Source organism: Equus asinus, chromosome 6 (assembly GCF_041296235.1).
Source record: "Equus asinus isolate D_3611 breed Donkey chromosome 6, EquAss-T2T_v2, whole genome shotgun sequence".
Classification (NCBI taxonomy): domain Eukaryota; kingdom Metazoa; phylum Chordata; class Mammalia; order Perissodactyla; family Equidae; genus Equus; species Equus asinus.
In genome coordinates, this window is record NC_091795.1 from 7502685 (window position 1) to 7517914 (window position 15230).

The window sequence follows — 15230 nt, forward strand, 5'->3', positions numbered from 1 at the left end:
GCCCATTGCTGTTTCATGCAACTGTGAGCTAAGAATGTTTTTTATATTTTTAATGAGCTGCTTACAAGAATAAAAAGAGGACTAGGAAGAGAAGCAGGAGGAGAGAGAAAGAAGAAGCAGAAGCAGCAGCAGCAACAGAAACTGTCTCTGACTACAAAGGCAAAATTATTTATTGTTTGAGATTTACAGAAAAACATGCCAGCCCGAGTTATGGCATGTAGAGAGTATAGAAGCATCCATAATATTACTAACATTCAATGATTGTTAGTTGTCATTGCGTTGAATTCCCTGTTACTTAATCAAATCTTTGTTCTTCCAAGTAGCTTAAAGTAGAATATTTACTACTGACTTAAGCATCTAATAAAGACAGGCTATGGAAGGGTACAAACTTATCTGGCAATAATAATAATAATAATAATAGATGAGGAACTGAGGTGGCTTCATTACTGTCTGTTTACCTATTGATTAGGAAGTAAAAACACATATTTGAAAGCAATGTCTTTGCCTCAAAACGTGTGTATCATCCCACCTGAGGAAGAGCCCTCCTAGTTCCAGTCATGTATTTCCAGTTGGAATTGTCCTCAGAGCCTTGGAATATTCTTTGAAATGTCCTCAATGACAGCAGGCCTCCCTTTTCTGAATGTATTTTTACAACATAAGAATTATTTAAAACTAAGTTTTTTGATAAGAGAAGATCACATTAGGAAATGTGGGATTACACATCTTGAAAACTAGGCAATTTCTAAAACACAAGTTTTTAAAAATGTTTTGGGCAGTGGCAGCTGAGTCGCACTGTGTGTAGTGCCCCGCTGGGACTCCCCGGAAAGGAGCGCTGTGGACTGTAAGACCGAGGGATGCTGTTAGAAACAGAGCAAACAGAATGTGCGCAAAGATAGGGAGACATTTATTTTAAGGAACTGGCTCATGGAATTAAGCAGGCTGGCAAGTCCAAAATCTGCAGGGTGGACTGGCAGACAGGAGCCCCAGGGAAGAGCCGACAGTGTAGCCCAAGTCTGAAAGCCATCTGCAGGCAGAAGCCCTTCCTGCTGGGGGAGGTCGGCCTTTTGTTCCATTCAGGCTTTCCAGTGCCTGGATGAAGCCCACCCACAGTATGGAAGGCAATCTGCTTTACTCAAAGTCCACCAATTTAGACATTAATCTCATCCAAAAACCACCTTACAGAAACATCCAGAACAATGTTTGACCAAATCTCTGGGCCTCATGGCCCAGGCAAGTTGACACCTAAAACTAACCATCCTAGACCATAATTTTGCCAGGCACTAGGGGAGCTGTGGTGAATAAATCACGGTGTCTCTGTCACTGATAAGCTCACATCCTCAAAAATCAAATTGCATGTTTGTCTAAACTTTCAGGGAAGGTTTTGGACCCTTTTGACAGTGCAGTTAAAGCTATGAACTTTCTTCTCTGAAGAGTACACATGTACATAAGGCTTTGCAAGTAATTTCAAGAAGGATGGTCTCACAGTTAGTGATCCTCAGCACACGCATGGCCACCTTTAGAGGAGCCTTCTAAGTCACACTTCCCACAAGGGCACGTACTGTGATGGGTGTGCTTGTGTCTCTATCCTCAGAGACGGAAAGGATTCGCTTCCTAGATAGCTATTGAAGATTCATAGCCCTAAACAATCGCACATTTATTTTAGATATAGGCTAAACGTTTTCAATTCTATTTATTGTTGGGACTTTAAAAGGCTGTTGGATGAAGGATCTTTTAATAAATAAAAGGTCTCTCTAGTAGATTTGATATTGTTAAAACCCCCAAAGATCTGTCAAATAAAGAGACATTGTGACATTTTCCAATACTCTTACTTCAATTGAAACAAATCTCAGATTTGATGGTTTCTCTGGGACTTCAGTCTGCAGCCTTTGTATCTATAAAGACACTTTTAATTCTTATTATATTTTAGTCAAATGGCTATAGGCTAATTTCTTATAAAAATTTAACAAAGTATGCCATCTCATTTACCCATTATTTTCAAACTGGTAAATATTACTATGTACTTCTTTTTACTGTAAATAAAAGAATACACCCATGACATTACTAACCTAAGCTTCCTGGCCAAGTGGTTATTTCAGTTAAAAATGATTCTCATTAGACTGCCAGCTCTGAAGTCATAATAGAGAGAGAGCTCTGCTCATAAAACCTGAATAGGAGCAGAAACAATTTCCTTATGAACACATCAATGACTTCGTTCCCCAGGGAAAATGCTACTGTTTGTTCCTTCCTTTTAGGAAAAAGAATGCAATGTTGTTGGTTTTTTGCTGCTGTTATTGTTGGGTTTGGCTACTCGAAAGGGTACAGGCTTATTTGCAAACAGGATGCTTTCTGAATACAGCCTTAGCAGGCAGATACACGGCTAATTGCAACAAAGCAGCAACTTAGGCAGCGAGCTGTTCCGTTGTGAGTTGTGCCATTTTGTGGTGTGTGCTCAGGGTACATCTGTGTGGGGGGGGAGGTCCATGCTGGTTCTGGGGTCTGTGTGTATGTGGGGTGGGAGGAGGGCATGCAGAGAGCAGGAGAAGCCAGATGAATAGCTCCACAGCCGCTGGAAGTGTGAGCGCCACACTTTCAACTGCTTCCTGGGCCAGAGTCTGTTGGTGTGTCGGCTGCTGTCCTCACTCACCAGAGTCCTTGCTGCGAACCCCTTCACCTCAGCTGCTGTGGTTAACCAGTCCCTCCTGAGTGGATGGCTTTTGAAAACTGGCAGTTCTTGCCCCAAAATAACTCGAAGCTGAAGGCTAGAGAGTATGCTTCTCGTTCGTACTCTGAAATGTTTCTCTGGCTTTGTCAGAAGTGAGGGAAGAAAAATTGCAGCAGATTTAGCAGATTTAGGTGGGTGACTGTGAACGCTTGGTGGGAAGGGCCGCGGAGTGTGCTTGCTCATAAGGCCGCTTTCCTGTAGTGTTAGTATCTGTCCCCTTCAAAGAGCTCTTTCTCTGAAGAGTTCAGCCCAGGGAGCAGAGCATCAGCCAGCTCCCCTCACATGCATGGCCCGAGGGTGCAGAGGGAAGCCCTACGGCACACATTTGTGTCCTGGACCACCTCTGCATCTAGCCAGGGCTTGCAGGTCCAGTCGGGCTGCTGTATGACCTGACCCCAGTACAAAGCTCAGGGCACGGCTTCTAGAACTTTCCTTTTAGAACAGAGCTGATGGCGTGTCTATCAAGTTGTTGTTTAACTAACACTTTGTCAATTTGGAGCCATGTCCTAATGAGAGTCCCAGGTAAGGTTTCTGGGGGATAAGCACCTCTTGGACAATAATGATTGGAGTCATCAGCCTCTCTTAAGAACAAAGAGTAGGGCCGCCCTGCAGGAACCCTTGGGGCTGACTCATCCTCTGCTGTCAGTCGGCATAGTTCCAGCAGAGGCCAGGCTGACAGTGGCACATTTGTAACTGCCAGAGGACTGTTCCTAATATCTGCCGAATGTATGCGTGTCAGGAACGTTTGCGGCCCCGCACATCATTGTGCTGCCAAAGAAACTGTGTGTGATGGATTTGTGGGTTAACATCTAAGTTGGCCAAGTTGGCTCTCAATTTAGTTCAGTTAGTTTGTGTCAACTGGTTTGAAAAATATTTGCTCTTTTATTTTGTTTTGTTTTTGGTGGCAAGCTGTCTCTTCTTTATTGATAAGAAGATTCCTAGTGCAGCTTGACCTGAACATAATTTTGTTCTTGTTAATTTTTTTTAAATAACAAAGTTCTGTGACTTGTGTTCGGGAGGCAAACACATTGAAAGGAGTCGGAGGTCGGCCAGCGCTCTCAGGCATTACAGCCCGGCTTCGTCAACCTCAAGGAAAATGAGAACGAGCAAGAGAAAAGGTTCCAGTCACATCAGCCTCCAGAGCACTTGGCCAGTAGCAGGTGGAATTTACAGGGGAATTCTCATCACGGAACATTGTTCCAATCATTCATGTGTGTTGCCAGTAAACCCCGAATAAACGCAGGCGTTTTGGTTGTTAACCTCCAGGAGTTTTGGAAATGTCATGCGCGTGGAATAGTGCTGTGTTCTGGCTGAGCAATCTGGAACAAAAGAATAGAAGAGAAAGAAGAGAACCAGGCACCAGGGTGACTAAGTCTCTGTCTGAATTTGTTCAGGGGATGACATTCCTTGCCGCCACAGCATTTGTCCAGGTGTCCTCCTCGGCCTGAACCTTTGATTTCTGAGCTTCTCTCATGGAGACCCAGGTGTCTATAGGTCTGTCAACCCAGGCTACAAGTAACTGAAACACCCTCCTTCCCAATGCTAGTTCTGAGCGTTAGTGACACAAGCACCTCCTGGGGTTGGGTGCCCGAGAAGGGCCATGCAGCCCTGTGACCAGCACCCGATCTCTTCTACAGGCTTGCTCCGAGTGTGTTTGAAACGAGAAGTCCTTGAGCCTCCTCCCGTGAGAAGGGCGAGGCAACCTGTCCATCGCCAACTGGCTCAAAGCGACCTGGGCATTTTGGACCCTTGCCAAAATCCAGATCCATTAGATGGAAAATAGTCTACCAAACACTTTTTAATTGTATTTCTAGTTTTTTAGCCCTTTGTAAAATTCCCATCACAGTGCCAAACCCATAATAACAAGAGTAAAGTACATGTTAATTCTCTACCCTCTACTTCTATAATAACAACTGTTGTTACTAGCCTATATTCTGAAAGCATTTTTCTCTTTAGAGTTTTATGGCTATGTTATAATTCTTTTTTTTTAAAGATGCAATTAATTCTTATTTTTTTCCGAGGAAGATTCGCCCTGAGCTAACATCTGTGCCAGTCTTCCTCTATGTCGTATGTGGGCTACAACCACAGCATGGCTAATGAGTGGCATAGGTCCACACTTGGGATCTGAACCCGTCAAACTGGGCCACTGAAGTGGAGTGTGCAAACTTATCCACCGTGCCATGGGGCCGGCCCTACAATATAATTCTTAAACAAATTATTTGAAATATAGTAGGCATATATTAGAATAAAGCAGTTTTTTAAATGTTTACTTCTAATACATATTGGCTTACATATTCTGAACTGAAGAATTTATCAACCAAGGCTGAGTTCATGAGATGATTACAGTCCATCCACCCACATATTCTCCACAAAATAAAAATATAGCATTAATGCGGACTAGGCACTTAACTCATCTCAACCACAAATTTCCTCAAATCTACAAAACACAAACCTGTGTGGGTAACCAAAGACCAGAGCTGTCCCTGCAGCCTTGCCCGTTTTCTGACAGAGCTCTGGCATGAGCCGTGCGTCCCTCCCCATGGAGAGTCCCTCACTTTAGCAAGCCAGCCAATACCCCGTGGAACAAAGCAAGAATTTCGTTGCTCTTTTTGCATTTAACCCCCAGAATTCTGGATGAAATTAAGAATAAGAACAAAGACCAAACAGTTCCTAATCCAGGTCTACGTCCTAGATCCACCAGCTACCCCAGGGAAGGGCAGCATATAACAGAAACGAGCTTTAAGACAGTCCCTATATTTCTATTTCCTTTGAAATGTACAATGATTACTTCCCAGTGTTCTTGAATACTCAAGTGAGCAAATATTCCAAATTTTGTTATTCTCCCTCTCACTTGTCATGATACACACACACATATATACACTACATACCTATATATGTTTCTACACAGATATACACACCTCCTCACATACAGACACTATATACATACATATACATTCCTTTTTATACATACATATACACATATGTGTGGAAACATACGTATGTTGAAAATATCTGCAGCATTTGACCAGCATTTCTAATATAGAATTCCGCACGTGGGCTCCCCTTGACCACCCTCACCTGGGACCAAGGGTACTCTCACACTGGATGGTAAAGATGCAGTTCATGGAGCAGACAGAGTCTGAGCTGGGCTGTCAAGGAAACACAAATTTCCATCAATGAAGAAGAGAGGAGAGACAGGCCCACCTGCAGGAAGATTTTCACAGGACATATAAGTGACAAGGGATTAATATCAGAACTGTGAACACTTAAACAAAACAAGACAGATTCTACTTATGTAAAGTTCCAAAACACTCAAAAGTGAACTGTATATTATAGAGGAGACAAAGCTGTAAAGAAAAGGAGTAATGACTTGAAAATCCAAGGCATGGTTGTCCTTGAAAAAGGATCAGAAAAGGAAAGGGGCGTGCCTATTGATCTCCTTTTAAAGTTTGGAAATTGAGCCCTGAGTCGACAGGGCTGAGCCTTAGCCCTCACTTTACTTTTGTTATTGTTGTTGTTGTTTATGTGAGGACGATTCACCCTGGGCTAACACCTGTTGCCAATCCTCCTCTTTTTTTTTTTTTACTTGAGGAAGATTAGCCCTGAGCTAACATCTGTGCCAGTCTTCCTCTATTTTGTATATGTGACACCGCCACAGCATGGCTGATGATTGGAGTAGGTCCAAACGCAGGATCCGAACCCAACAACCTAGGCCGCCAAAGCAGAGCATGCGGAATTTCACCATTTAGCCATGGGGCCAGCCCCAAGTCCACACTTTAAAAGGCAAGAATTAACAAAAGAAAGGAGAGGAGACTGATCAAAGCATTTGGGGTATAAAACGGATGGTGGCCTGAGGAAGTGAGGACACCCTAAATAAGATGAGATATATTCCTGTTCACCTCAGAATCTCAACTTACCAGTGTTTTCAAGACACAATGTGGTAATTTTGCCTCTCCTTGTATATTGAAAATGGCCAAAGTGATTAAAACATCCTAGGAGCCAAGCAAGCTTCAAGAATAGTCACTTATGCTTCACTATTGGCATTAATACAAACCCTCACGTGAGATTTTTCTGTTTGGTAAATAGAAAAAACCACTTGATATTTTAAAAAGATTTACTTAGTTGTTGTCCATCATCCTTCTCTGCTTGTAATCAGTTGTGAGATGAACTTTGTGTCACAATGCCAAAAGAATGCAAGCTATAATCATGTGCTTTCTTGTTCCAGAATAAAAAGTTAATTAAAAATTTTATGCATGGGAAGCATTGCCCTATCCTTTCTGAAAAATTTCACATGTTCTATCCTTAGCTATAAAACCAGAAAATAATTCTTCAACAGTCTTACTTCCAAGCTTCATTTTCTGGGAGGATAGAAACTTTCCTGAGTATGGTGTCAAAAGAGTTGGTTAAAACAGCATTAAAACTTCTCTTCTTCTTTCAGCAGCTTAAAAAAAAAATGTATGTTTTCTTTGCTTCATTAACTGAAGAGTCTACTTGATTCTCCAAAATCCATCCTTTTATAGCCTGTATGACTTGTTGCCAGTATTCATGTTTTGGTGCTGCAGCCAAGGTAAATGTTGTGGGCTAGCTGGGGAGTGTAAGCTATTGCAGGCTTGTGTAAGACACGGCTCCCAGCTCATCTGTGTGAAGTTGTGTCGTCGACAAGGCATAGCAAGAGCCCAAAAATGGCTGTAACTTGGACACAGCCAGTCTACTCCTAGGAATGCACCATTAGATAAGAATCAGAAGTGTGTTTAAAGGTTCGTAAGCCAACATATGTATCATAGCTGTTTATATGCTAGCAAGAAACATAAACAGCTAAAATATGCAGCAGTAGGTGCATAATAAAATAATTGATAGGACATTCATACAAAGAATCACTTTATAAGCATTAACATAGCCTTTAAGGAAAATGCCCCTGTTATAATATAAAGTGAAACAAAACAGTAATTAAAACTCTGTAGACCTAATGATCTCAATTATGGAAAAACACATTTGCACAGGAAAAAAAAGACGCACTAAAACACATATAATAAACCAACACAAAAATCTAAGTAATGGAATTACAGAGATTTTTCTTTTTCTTTTTTCCTGTCATATTTTCCAGATTTATGTGGAGAGTGCTGTTATTTTTCTAATAAAGTCGTTATTTAAAAAAAGAGTTTCATCAATAGACAATAAAGCCAATTTCTGCTGTATATTAAAGCACAGGTATTAAATCTAAAGTGAATCTAGTTCTTTGATACAGAAATCTCATGCTGGTATTTCAAAGCTTAGTGTACCAAGGCACCAATAGAACCTGCTGTATGTGTGTGTGTGTCTGTATACCTGTGTGTGTGTGTGTGTCTGTATACCTGTGTGTGTGTCTGTGTACCTGTGTGTGTGTGTGTGTCTGTATACCTGTGTGTGTGTGTCTGTATACCTGTGTGTGTGTGTGTGTCTGTATACCTGTGTGTGTGTGTCTGTATAGCTGTGTGTGTGTGTCTCTATACCTGTGTGTGTGTGTCTGTATACCTGTGTGTGTGTACCTGTGTGTGTGTGTGTGTGTGTGCCTGTATACCTGTGTGTGTGTGTCTGTGTACCTGTGTGTGTGTGTGTCTGTGTACCTGTGTGTGTGTGTGTCTGTATACCTGTGTGTGTGTGTCTGTGTACCTGTGTGTGTGTGTCTGTATACTTGTGTGTGTGTGTCTGTGTACCTGTGTGTGTGTGTGTGTCTGTGTACCTGTGTGTGTGTGTGTCTGTATACCTGTGTGTGTGTGTGTGTGTGTGGGTCTGTATACCTGTGTGTGTGTGTCTGTATACCTGTGTGTGTGTGTCTGTGTACCTGTGTGTGTGTGTCTGTATACCTGTGTGTGTGTGTCTGTGTACCTGTGTGTGTGTGTCTGTATACCTGTGTGTGTGTGTCTGTATACCTGTGTGTGTGTGTGTCTGTATACCTGTGTGTGTGTGTCTGTGTACCTGTGTGTGTGTGTGTCTGTATATCTGTGTGTGTGTGTGTGTGTGCGTGCGTGTCTACATGTGCGTATGTTTAAGAGGAGAGGGTCAAGGACAGCAGAACAAAAGGATGATGAACACAGGCTTTGAAATCAGGCCAACCAGCCTGCTAATTCTCCTTCTACTGCTTGCTGACTCTGTGGTCCCAGACAAACCCTCATCTGTAAGATTGGGATAACTGCAGTTACTAAGAGGATACCGTAATGAATGTGAGGTTCTTAGTATAACGCCTGCTTCACGGCGACTTCACAGTCGATGGTGCCCAGCATTCCGATTAGGGGAGGCCAGCGCCAGGCTAAGGCTTCAGACCTCACCACAGTGGATGTGACTGGATGTCAGTGCGCCCCCACCTCCTCCTCACACCAGCATCTTGATAACGTTCTCATTTCACTCTCTTTTCCTCCTGCCCTGACTCTGGGGCAGAGGGCTGGTCTAGAAGGAGATGGAGTGGCCAGGACAAGCCCTATGGGCAACTCCTAAGGGAAAGCTCCTCCAGCTCCAGGGACTGCAGCAGGAGCCAGGGAGGCCATGGCCACACTGCGGCAATAAGCAAGATCAGAGGTGAGCCGTCGGAGGCACTTAAGGATAGCTATAAGAATAAACTTAAGAATACTTAAAAGAGTAGATTTCTGCATGAATCAATGAAGCAGTCTGATTAATTAGCATTTTAAGCCACATGAGCTAAAGTGCCAATTACACATAGATAGTAATATTTCATTGATCTGAAATATAGACAGCCAAATAATATCTCATTTATGTATGTGATCATATACCCAGAACATTAATTATCAAAATACATAGCTAAGACATAGGGTATGAACAAATGCACTCCAAGCAGGACAAAAATGCTTCCACAAAATTCAAAATCAATGCACTGATATTTATGCAATTTTCCATGAACTCTTATGTTACACACTGTCAGTAGAAACCTGGGAATCTGGTGAGGGGGCTGCCAAGGTGTGCTGTCAGAGCCTCCAGGACTGAAGCCCCCACACCCCCAGAGGCTGTGGGTGGAGCTTACAAAGCTCAGCTAACCCTTTTGGAGCCCCTTGCCCAGTGTGCTCCCCTGCTCAGGCTCGCTGGGCATGCAATGAATGGTGGATGAGACGGCAGGAAGGCCCAGCTCCCTCCACCCAAATGGGGCCATCTGAACCCTGGGCTGCCCCAGAGCAGCCTGTTGATCCCGCTGGAGCCCTTGACGTGACTGTGCTCACAGCCAGTTCCTTGTTCTGCCCACCACTGCCTTCATTCTCGCACGTGCTGATCCAGCCACGGTCCTCAGTACACACCCTGCACACGAGTCTCTGCCTCAGAGCTCAGGACACCTGACCCGAGGTGCCTGATTTCCAGTCACGTGAAATTAGAAGTAGCATATTAGAATGGCTAAATTAGTACTTCTAGAAGGAGGGAATGTCACCTAGAATCTTCGTGGATAAGAACCAGACAGAAATTAGTAAAAACTATGAAAAATGGCCATACCCCCCCAGAAAAGGGGGGGCCATTTTGTGTAGCTACAAATAGCTTTATATACATCAATATTCTTTAAGGAGCTATAAACTTTCAGTGATAATAAATATTGATCCTGAGGCAAAAAGAAATTATTCAGTTATTCTCATTTATGTTTGAAAAAGCAAGGAACTATGTGATATTCTTTGAATATATTTTCTTTGAAAAGTAGTTTATGAAAAATGTGCAGAGTGACACTATGGTTCAGTAGGCAAAGGATGATGACTCCCAAAAGACTCCCAAAGGGTTAGTTGGATATTTATATGAAAAATCTAATAATCTGGACTCCTACCTTACAGATCAATTCCGGATGGATTACAGATCTAAATATGAAGAAAAAATAAAGAGTATTGAAGAAATCCTAGGAGAACTTCTTCATGACCTTGAAAAGGACAAAAATTGCTTAAAAATAGAACTTAAGAAGTGTTAACCATAAACGAAATAATATAATAAAATAGAACACATTAAGATAACTTGAATTCACAAAGTTATTATAAAGAGAATGACAGGATCAGCCACTTATATTTGATAAAGAACTCATATCCAGAATATATAAAGAGCTCCTACAAATCAATAAGACACAGAAAACTCAGATGAGATTATTCAGGGAGACACTAAGCCTATGAAAAGATGCTCAATTTCATTATTCATCAGTGAAATGAGAATTAAAACCACAGTGCAATACCGCTAAAATGAAAAAGAAAAAAGTACTTAATGTTGTTAAGGATGTAACAGGAATATCAGAAACTGGCAGTGTCAGGGTAAATTTATACCCATTTGGAACTTGTTTGCCAATATCTACTAAAGCTGAACACTTTTATATTCCATGACTCAGAAATCCCACTCTTAGGTTAATAGTCTCCAAAGTCATGTACATCTTTTCATCAAAGGCATGTATAGGGGGCAGGCCTGGGGACGTAGTGGTTAATTTTGCACGCTCTACTTCAGCAGCCTGGGGTTTGCAGGTTTGGATCCCAGGCATGGACCTACATACTGCTCATCAAGCCATCCTGGGGCGATGTCCCACATACAAAATAGAGGAGGATTGGAAACAAATGTTAGCTCAGGGCCTGTCTTCCTCACCAAAAAAAAAAAGAAGAAGAAGAAGAAGAAGAAGATATGTGCAAAAATGTTTATAGTGTAACTATTTATAATAGCATGAAACTGGAAACTAAGTATTCATCAGCAGTGGATTGGATGAAGAGATTGTGGTATATTTGCACCATGGGATACTAAAATGCAATGTGAATAAAAGCAATATGGATGAATCTCACAAATATAGCAGTAAATGAAAGAAGCCAGACACAATTGACTACAGACATAAAAATTACAAGAATAGGTAAAGCTAATCTAAACTGTGAGAGGTCAGAATTGCGGTCCCCTGGGTGGGAAGTAGTGACTAGAACGGGATGCAGTGGGAGTTCCTGGAATTGCTGGTAATATTCTATTTCTGGATCTAGGTACTCTTTACGTAGGGACATATTTGCAAACATTTCTTTATAACGTGCAATTGTTTGCTATATACAATTTGCTTCAATAAAAGGTTAAGAATGCATTAGCCCTTAAATGATTAGAATTTGATTTCTGCAAAACTCATTTAGAATGAGATGTTACAGTAATTTAGGCGGTATTAGATCGAGGAAGAAGGAAGGACAGGCCGAGGGACGGAGGCTGGTCATGCGGTGCCTGCTTGGCCGCCGTCTCCTCCACGGGAACCAAACGGCTTTTGTTAGAGTTTGGAAGGTCATTGAAGGAGCAGTGCCAGATGTGCAGTTTCACGTAGAAAACCTGGGGCCAGCCAGGCAGGCTTCTCTGCTCAGCAAACTGATACTCTTTCTTTAGTTTAGACAAGAAACTAAGAAATTATGATTTGAAAAATGAAGGGAAAATTAATGTATGCAAGAATTCAGATTCATTATTATAGAAACTATGAATTGACCAAAGATCACACTAAATGCTTCAGAGTTATACTTCCTCTCCTTATCAGCACAGTCAAGTTTGAGGTTGAGGAAACTGTGTTTAAAGGGTGTGTGCATGTGTGTGTGTGTCTGCACTTGTATGTATGCGTGTGTGTGTGTATGCATGTTCCTGTGTGTGAAATCTCTTTCTTTGAATATTCTGAGATCGAAGTACCCCTGGATTTTGGTTTTTTTTTCCATTTCTGTTTAGAGGACATACAAGGGATGGATGAGCTCTCCTGTTGCTGGCATTTTGGAGAATTTTTGAGTAGATATTTCTTTATGCTGTCTTGCTGGCCCCAGTTTTCTCATTTGCAAACGACGGGGCACAGTTGGCCAGGTTTGCAGCACCTAACAGAGTCGTTTAGTAGTGAAAGCATTCAGCAGGAGAGGCAGAAAGAACATGTTTATGGCTGACTTCTCCACGGCCATTAGCTACGGTTGTTGAAGTGAAGTTTGTCAGAATGGTGTTCCACATCAGCACTTTATAAAGCTCAGCTTTGGAGCAAGAAAGTAGGTGTGGTGTCACGTTAAAAAATGAAAAATGGACAATTGATTTTCCCAGAGTCCTGGGCAGTGCCGTAATGTGGACAGAGAGCGTGTGGGGCTGGTTAGAGGCTGTGCTGGTGGGGCTGTCCCAGCGGAAATGAACAAGGCGCATACGGAAGATGCTCATCCTCTGAGTCCTCCCCACGCCCCATGCTGCCCAAAGCCGGCTTGCTCACGTTTGCTTTCCTCCCTGCAACAGCGCCTCCAAACACTCAGCACACAGATCTCAGACCAAAGACACCGCTCTGTGCTCTAACCATCCTCTGGACTGCACTGGATATTTTTCAGTCTAAATAACTCCCTGTCAAAAAACATTCAGTACCTGGGAGTGTGTGCATCTTTTATTTTTCCAGCAAATGGCTTTCTTTATTTTTTTTCCCTGAAAGTCCTCTGAGAAAATGGGTAATAAAAATCCACTTAAGTTGAATTTGAAGGCAATTACCTCTCACTTTCCCAAGACCCCATCTGGGGCAGGATAGTTGGAACTAAATCCTAGAAAGAGAAAGTTCCAAATGCTGCTCCTGACCATGGCTGGGGACTGCACTCATTCCTGCTGCAGGAGCGGCTTCGATTTGAGAGCAGGTGTGTGCAGGTAGAGAGTGGCACACCTCTTCAGAACACTGTGCACCTGTCCATTCCTGCAGATGAGGAAAATGACCACCCAGTGAGTGCTCACTCTCATCGGCACAGTCATGACCTTCTCTATTGTCCAGTTCACAGGGTGGACCCAGAAGACATCTTCCGTGGCGTTGACACTTTACACACATTGCAACATCTTACTTTTATGGTGAAAGAGTTCTCTAAGGTCAAAAATTTATTTCAGTGGCTATTGGGCTTATTAAGCTCCTGAAGACTTTCCAGTTGGTCTTGTTTCATTAAAATGGCTGCTTTCAAGGGGATCCTATCCAATCACGTGCAGAAAAGTATGGAAGGAATGCAGTATTTTTCCAGATGCTCAAAAGTCAATTTTACTTTTTTTCCCAGTGATATACCTCTAGAATATGGATTCCAAACTACTGATAACACCTTATGATTTGAGAGCACTTTGCTGTTTACAAAAAATTTCCAGGCACTTCTTCTCATCAGGCGTCTGGCATAGGTGATAGGGCTGTTATCTCACTGTGCAGATGCTGAAACAGAGGCTCGGGGAGAGTATGTGGTTTGCCGAAGGTCACGTGGAAGAGCCGACACCCCAACCCAGACTTAGAACTGTAATTTGGGTGGTTTTGTCTCTAACATACCACCTTCCCTCACACCAGCAGACACAGCTGCTGGAGGAGAGCTTCGCCTAGTTAGTCTTAACCATCTCGCAGCTGGTATCTGTCTCTAAGCTGCCCTTACCACCCATATCACAGAAAAGCCATCTCTGCCAGTTGGCTGACTCCTCCCTCCCCCTACACAGGAACTCTCTTCTCATGGTCTCCAAACTCTTCCCCTGTGTGGACAACAACTCAAGCCAATGAAAAGTGGCTTCTCCTCACAGATAGGAGACCACTGAGGTGGAGCAGCACAATCCCGCTGCTTAACATTACACCCCCAAAGCCACAACTAACCCTCACCTTCCAAAACAGACTCAGCCTCTGGGAAACAGAGCGCCAGGGGTGAGAGACTGCTCAGAGAGCTTCTCTGCGGTGTTCGACTCTCCCAGGGCACCCAGGGTATTTTGGAGCCATTCTCTTCCCTCTGGAACACCTACCTACCTTCCTTCTTAAAGCTCAAGAAATAACTCTTTGTGTTGGAAGTCTATAAAATGCATCCCTCAGAAATCTGCTCAAAGAACGCGTCTATGGAATGTAGCGTCTTTGAATATTTTAGTGGTGAGCTATTTGATAGGGGACAAAATGTATGGATATTATGTTGGAAAGAGAAGTGTAGAGATAGAAAAATAAAACCATTTTGCTTACTGAAATTTCTTTCTCTGCTCCACTATGAAGAAAGCTGTGGGTCAATGATTTTTTTTTATTATTAAAAAAGTTCCAGGCTGGTTAAACAGATGTATCTTTGAGAGAATAAGTTGATCTTCACTTTATAAAAAAAAGCCAGTTACATAAACCATACTTCTCCACATGTCTTTTATTTATAGTAAGCAATATTCATAAAATTCCCATCCAGATCATTATCGCAAATTGGGTCACATCACACATAAGTAAGCATATTTTAAGAAGGAAAGAGTTATTGTTGAAAAAAGCAAGGTAGGGAAAATAGGAGAATTAATTAGGAAGAAAAAAAGAGTAAATGATCAAAAGTGACAACGGGCAACAGCAACTCTTGGGATCTTCAGTTTCTCTCAACTTTCAGATGGAAGACAGGACTTCTCTTTTTGTTCTCACTTTGTTTTCCTTCCTGAAGACATCAACCTCAGATTCAAAGAGGGTGCTTTACTGCACACAAAGTGATTCAACCACTGCTTTGCCCCAAACAGCCCCACACAAACGTTTCAAGTGCATTACGACAGATGATCTGCCAGTGGGTCGTTGCTTCTCTTAAAACCCTATCTGCTCTTC

General features: G+C 42.4%; 1 long non-coding RNA gene across 2 annotated transcripts in view; it reads right to left on the minus strand.

Annotated features, from left to right (window-relative positions):
• LOC139045480 (uncharacterized) overlaps nucleotides 1-15230 on the minus strand; it is a 55241-nt gene that overhangs the window by 7123 nt on the left and 32888 nt on the right. For both annotated transcript variants that reach the window (XR_011503810.1, XR_011503811.1), the window contains one exon: nucleotides 5801-5871. This is a non-coding gene — a long non-coding RNA (uncharacterized lncRNA). The remainder of the gene's footprint in view (nucleotides 1-5800; nucleotides 5872-15230) is intronic.